This window comes from Plodia interpunctella, chromosome 4 (assembly GCF_027563975.2).
Source record: "Plodia interpunctella isolate USDA-ARS_2022_Savannah chromosome 4, ilPloInte3.2, whole genome shotgun sequence".
NCBI classification, from domain to species: Eukaryota; Metazoa; Arthropoda; class Insecta; order Lepidoptera; family Pyralidae; genus Plodia; species Plodia interpunctella.
Window position 1 is genome coordinate 6,982,899 of NC_071297.1, and position 6,969 is coordinate 6,989,867.

At 32.6% G+C, this 6,969-nt stretch overlaps 2 non-coding genes across 2 annotated transcripts; both read left to right on the forward strand.

The window, feature by feature from the left end:
* Positions 1–1,211: 1,211 nt before the first annotated feature.
* TRNAY-GUA (transfer RNA tyrosine (anticodon GUA)) lies at positions 1,212–1,299 on the forward strand. Its single transcript is given in 2 exon segments — positions 1,212–1,248; positions 1,264–1,299. It is a non-coding gene; the product is annotated as a tRNA-Tyr (tRNA).
* Positions 1,300–3,998: 2,699 nt separating this feature from the next.
* TRNAY-GUA (transfer RNA tyrosine (anticodon GUA)) lies at positions 3,999–4,085 on the forward strand. The gene is given in 2 exon segments: positions 3,999–4,035; positions 4,050–4,085. It is a non-coding gene; the product is annotated as a tRNA-Tyr (tRNA).
* The last annotated feature ends 2,884 nt before the right edge of the window (positions 4,086–6,969 follow it).

Genomic DNA, 6,969 nt, shown 5'->3' on the forward strand with positions numbered 1-6,969 from the left:
GTGGCTATGTCTATTGAAATTAATCATTATTTTATGAAAATATGTCATATTATGTCACAATTTTAAAGTCCAAAACCATTCGAAATATACTATCAACAAAATAACTAGTGAATCACATTAATAGAAAAAGTGATCAATGTAAGTGACATTTAAAAGTCATGTTTGATTAATTTCAATACTTATATGTATTTTATTCAGTAAAATAGCTTATTCCTTTTTTACTTCATGTCATTCAAAAAGAATCAAATTTAAAATGCTTATATGTTAAACTTCTTAAAAAGCGTGAAAAAAATAGCTTCATTATTTCTGAGCAACCAGCACTAAACGAGCCCAGTCATTTACGTGAGTAGCTGTTGTAATTCACGCTTAAATTCTTTGGGAACTCGTTAGGGTCGCTTATACATGGCCGATACGGGACGGGACGGAAGCGGGGCGACTATCGCGGACCACCGCGACAGTTTCTATTCAAATTAGGAACGTTTCACCCGAGTTTGAAATTCAAAACTATTTTCGAATTAACTGTTTCACTTGTCTCCATGTTCAATGGTCTCTTTGGTCTTATTCCATTTTGAATTCGCGAAGAAAACTATCAATGGACTTTGCTCACTTTGTTACAGTTTTTTAGCTTGTTTTTTTTAGTAATAGGTTTTGTATAAGTACTAGACGACACGTCAGACGACTTCCGAAAGACATTTCACGCGCGCTAAATAAACTATAGGTATAGGTGCTTATATATTAACGAAACTGAAATCGTGTATGTACAGTACATAAAGACGTTTTATGTGCGTGTTCCAATTTATCTGCAGACAGATAAGCCACTGAGGGTAATGCAAGTCAATCATATTATTGTCAATGCATACTCTGATAATAAGTATTTCTTATCTCAACTTGCAAGTGTCACCTTCTAAGTACCTATTCGAAATATTAAATTGCGAATTATTTTGAAGTATTTTACTATTTTTGCCGTTATCAATTAAGTCTCTCAAAGAACGGATAATATATTATGAAATAGGTATATATCTATTTCATAATGAATGAATAATGAGTGCGAAGTTATATCATTAGCATATGCTAGTGATATAATTTCGCAATGTGTTAATGAGAATCCATGTGAAGGCTCGGTCGAGTGTGTGACCGCGAAACTAGAGCGCCTTTCACCAAACCTACGTAGCATTCTGAATGCAATTGGATTTGTTGTAGGTGTACATAAGCCTTCGATAGCTCAGTTGGTAGAGCGGTGGACTGTAGCTGGTTTAAATTGACATCCATAGGTCGCTGGTTCAAATCCGGCTCGAAGGAATATTTTTACTCATGTAGGTAAAAGTTAACTTAAAATACTACATGTAAAATTATATTAGGATATAATATAGGATATATTTAATTAAGTACAAGTTACATACACTAAATTAATTGAATTTAATATCATTAATCTAAAAAGTGACTTGTTTTTACTTGGTTAATGGCAGTCTCCAAGATAGGTTTTCTAACTTTAGTTTATCTTTTAGTTTTATCTAATGTACAAGTTATTTTATTCTGACAATATATATTTCAACATCACGAACCTATTGGTTGCTTGGCGACACCTGCTGGACGATAGATCACTCTGTATGTGTGTGTGTGTCTCTGTTTATAAAACTAAATTTGAGATTGGTGCATTTCGTGATTAAAAAAAAAATACCTAAAAATAAAATCAACGAATATGCATCAAATTTTGCTTTCCTCTCGGAAAAACTATTTTGGAAACTATTCAGATTATGCAGAAGGCCTTAGGGTATGAGTTTGAACCTGAGATCATTTAAAAATTATTTTGAACATGTTAAACCATTTTTTTTTCAGTCCATAACTTGCGATCTGTTAAGATCGCAAGTTATGGACTGAAAAATACGTGTTGAACTGAAAAATACGTGTTACCAAATCACATTAACCAAAAAGGGGTTTGTCCCAAACCCCACTAGAAATGTCCTGTCTAATAAAGGTGATTAGCTAAAATGTAAACCAGCCATATTAAAATGGCAATTAGGAATGAAAAATGATCATTACCCACTTATAATTAAAAACCCCCACATACTCGTGCTTCCGCGCGGCTCTTCGTTGACTTTGATTAATATTTATATATGACAAGCTGTTTCAATGATATAATTAATTGATCTGCGTATTTTGAAAGCGAGTTATTGTTTGGAATTAGGACGATTTGTTTGTAGAATATGTGTATACTTTTAAAATTATTGTCTGAAGTCAGTATCAAAATCAAATTAATGAAAACAGTAATATTCGTACAGACAGTTACATCTATTTATCGGCAAGTTCGATAACTATCTAAGTCGTTGGGAACTTTCCATGAAGTTGAAGTTATTATAAAGTCAACTAGGGGGAGATTACGGGCAACAGACTCCTTATAATTCGTTCAAATAGCTACCTACGTAAGTAAATTAGACATACTTTTGTAAGTGAAGTCGAAAGGTTCCTGTTCTATCTTGCTACTTACCAAAGCACTTTTTCTTCGGAATGTAATGTAATATATAAAAACCGATAAAAGCCGAACAATATCCGGGCGATCGTCAAAATACAACATCATGTCAAAACAAACAAAATAAATGGAACGATATAATCCGCGGACGTCAAGTTTGAATTGCAGGCGGGATGACGTCAAATTGTTATCTGTGTAATTAAGTGATGTCAGGCGGGGTTAGAGAAGCGGCAGGTTATGATTTAACATATAGAAAAAACCGATCAAGTGCAAGTTGGACTCTTGCACCAAGGGTTCCGTAAAAATAAGCCTTTTTGTTACACTTACATATTTAAGGTTTTTTAAATTTTCCCCTTTATCTGTATTGTAAAACCTTATTTACTTCTTGGCAAATTATGCAAGTATTATGCCAGTAATATGTGCAAGTAGTATGTGGCTCACTTAATTGGAAGTGGTCACCACAGCCTATTGATGCCTGCAATATCAGGGGCTTTAATTTCTTAATGTTTTCTACTTATTTTAAAATTTATATACCAAGTTGATAATTATAGAACCAAATTTACTAAACTTTATGCATTTTTTCTTATATCAGAAGATTTGTTAATGGATTCAAAACAACAACTAGGTATTTTTGGCAATTTAAATCACGTCAATATCGTACGTGATTCCCAATATAGATTTTTACCTATAAGTTACTATATATTAAGCTATAACATGAATAATAAAGATAAGTAGGTATTAATTACATTTTTTTGTTAAGCATGCTTCTACAATTGTTTTGTTTGCACCATTTAAACAAACAGTTCACTTTAACAATAGCCGTTAATGAAGTATTAACTGCAGATTCACTTTTTAATCAAAATTTTTACGAGTAAAATATATATTACGAATATCTAATACTCACTATTACAGTCATTTAAAAATAAGTGACATCAGAATTATAGACCTTATAATCGGTTGCAAGATTATTACTAAATGTTTTAAATTTTAGAGGTTGACATTTGAATCTGAAATTCAAAGTAGTCTCAGATTCGACTATGGTTTTACTTGGTGCAATGCTCGTGCATATGAATTATCATATTAATTGAGTATTCGGATGTAAGGCGCCGCAGAACGTTGAAAGCCGCTTACTCTGAACGACATGAACTCCTTGCATGATATCAGGAGACGGTGCAGGTAGAATTAGGCACCTACATCAAACCAAAATTAATTCCTAAATCTAGTATCACAGGCTAAGATCTTTTGGATAATTGAAGTGAGTAAATCGATGTTACGGACAGATTTTTTTTCAGAATAATGGCCAGTGCTAAAATGCCTATCAATATCTAATTTTAAATGGACTGTGAAAAATAAAATTTTTATTTATACATAGTTTAATTATGTGTTCTCGTTAGATTCTTGAATTCGATTAATATAATCAATCTTAATCATTCATATAATCAGTCCTTAATGACTGATGACCATAACCATTATTTACGTAATGATTTACATTAAGTTTCAACTGTTTTCGAATTTTGTGTTACTCAATAAGCCTTCGATAGCTCAGTTGGTAGAGCGGTGGACTGTAGTTGGTTAAATTGATATCCATAGGTCGCTGGTTCAAATCCGGCTCGAAGGAATATTTTTGCTCATCATTAATCAATAATCATTCAGTAATTTAGAATACATCAGATTTAATGAAAAAATATGACAGTACTTGTATTTTCGAAATAGGCAAAAATTTCCTTATTACATTTATGTAAATTCAGTTGAAATTTTGATAGTTCCCAAACAACCATAAACCCGGTTAGTGCCGGCGATTGCCCGATTTTCATACATGAATATTCGTATTTGGCATTCCGACCGCAGAGCGGTGTCTAAACAGAGTGTAATAAAACTAAGCACACGACAATCCAGGAGCAATAAAAGTCGGGATTGTACGGGGATCCGGGATTCGGGCAAGAGTTGAGTGACGTCACTTCGCTTTCACATCACGAGCCCAAATGCCGCTTAGCGTACAGCGAACACTTTGGTTTCTGTGTCTTACAATAGGGCGGCGTTATTTTTGTAAAATATAGGTTTAAAAAAAATAAAATACGATTTTTGGCTACGTACAGATTGAATAGTGGCCTAAACCTATTTATTTTATGGCCAATTACTTATGTCAAAAATCTGTCAATGGTGTACTTTTTCATTTGAGCGAAAAAAATAAATTAGTATATAATTTATTAATACAAAACTTTTTTTAACCTATATTACTATTCAAATGCTAGGTCAAGTCCCCAATAGCCCTTAACAAAGTATATGAAAATTGCATTGAATTTTTTTTTCACATACAAAATAGCAAATTTATCCCATTATATTCTAACAAAATTATTATCAACATTTGGATATCGATGTCGATAATTGTCCATCCCGTCCCTTAATTTTTCCGGCAGGTAAATACAAGCTCATGGCACCCGCCACCTGACACCATTACGCTATTATAATATTTTGCTACTTTGCCTGCTGATGTCTTCTTGACGACGCAGTGAATACAAAATTCCGACTCCCCAGTCGACTCCGCTTTGATTCCTGTATTGGAATTTATTGGTGATTGTATTTGTGTTTGATATTGCCGGTTTTGTAATCTTATCGTAAACTTTCCGCAAGTGTTGTAAGAGGGTGGCTTAAAGCACATTACTTTTTAAATTATTTTATGCTTGACAATAAATATGTATTTCCGTTTATGTAGATTTTATAATTCTACTGGATTTATATAACTCCTGGGTATTATATTAAGTACTAATCCGGTTTAATATTACACTTATAAGGCGATGTTAATATTAATTCCATCGGAAATATGCAGTCATACCGTATAATAACATAATGCTTTCGTGTTTTAATTTATTATAGACAAATTACAGTCTATTTCTCTAAATATTTGACATGTTTTGAAATAGCGATTTATGTTTTTTTTTTTTTCATATTAAATACCTAATACTTTTTATGTCAATTTGAATGAACGTGTTTCATATAAATTCAAATACTGGCGATAAATCCACTATCTTATATTGGTTTCAAAAAAGGAATCGAAAAAATATTTGGTTGAATAAAATTCTGGCAGTGTGTTCGTACTTTTGGCACGCATTTATTTTTTATTGTGAGGGTTCGTATTCCGCGGCCGGATTTTTGTTTAAAATTGCATTTTTATATTTGGAACGCGACCCGATAGTATGTCGGGTGACAAATACGCGCCACGCCGCTATGAATGACAATTGAAGAGATGTTTTTATAAAGACGGCTCGATTTTTGTATTTATGCGAAAGAAATTGTGCCCATAAAAATGGTGTTGAAATGATGACTGTCATTTTTCAGTGTCATTCAAATGCTCTTTTATGAGGCTATTTTGTTTGAATGATAAAACGTTTCGTTGACGTATTTTCTGCGATGGAAATGAGGGAGTGTTTTCTTGACGGTAGTACCTATGTGTTTAGATTTAAAAGTGTAATACATTTAATAAAATTGTAACTTTCGTTGGTGTTTTTTTAATTTAGTATTTTGTTTTCTGTGACGCAGTAATATGTTTGTTATATATTTTTTTGGAATCTTAATGTAATTTTTGTTTTAAAGTTGCCTCTTTGACTGTGTAAAAAATAAAATACAAAGGTCTTTCAATACTCAATCACCATATTTAAATGTCACTTTCATTAATAAGGTTCATTAAGGTTCTTTTATTGTTCTGATTACAGGATATATACCTATATTACTAATACTTTGGACTTCCAAATTGTGCTGTCACAGGATATCACTGTTACGCATGCTCCATATACATTTATGTTTTTGACATTAGAAAAAGAGTATCTGATTTGATTACTTGTAAAATAGTTTATTACAGAGATATGAATGATAAAAAATAAAAGAAGATTGACATACAAATTTTCATAAAATAAATAATGGTTATGAGGTATTTATATTTTAAAGTATTTTACATAGAGCGAAAAGGATTAAATTATAAAGCTAAAATAGGTACACTTAATTAGTACTTTCCCGACATCCGGGTCCGGGCTTACACTCGAGACTGTAATAAACGTATGGCCGGGAGACGCAGCCCGTTTCACTGAGCCATCGGGTAATTCCGACGTGCGCTATGCCAGGAATGTGATCACGTTGCAGTATCACCCTGGACAGGCGAGTAGAAAAGTGTTGCAAAGAAAATTTGATTACAACTTCTTAAATACATTTATTATTTACTAGATGTCGCCCGGGGCTTCGCTCCCGCGGTAATTTTGAGATAAAATATAGTCTATAGAAATTTAGGATAATGTACCATTCTAATGGTGAAAAATTTTTCGAAATCGGTTCGGTTGTTTTGGATATTACCCGCCTCAAACATACAAATCAATATACTCACAAACGCTTACTTCTTTATAATCTATCTATAGATAAGCAATTTTGCAGAATGTATTTCTTTTTCATTCTTGCATATTCCCAGTTTAATTTGGGGTTTGTAACTCCTTGAAGGCCAGGGTTTGTCTAAAAAC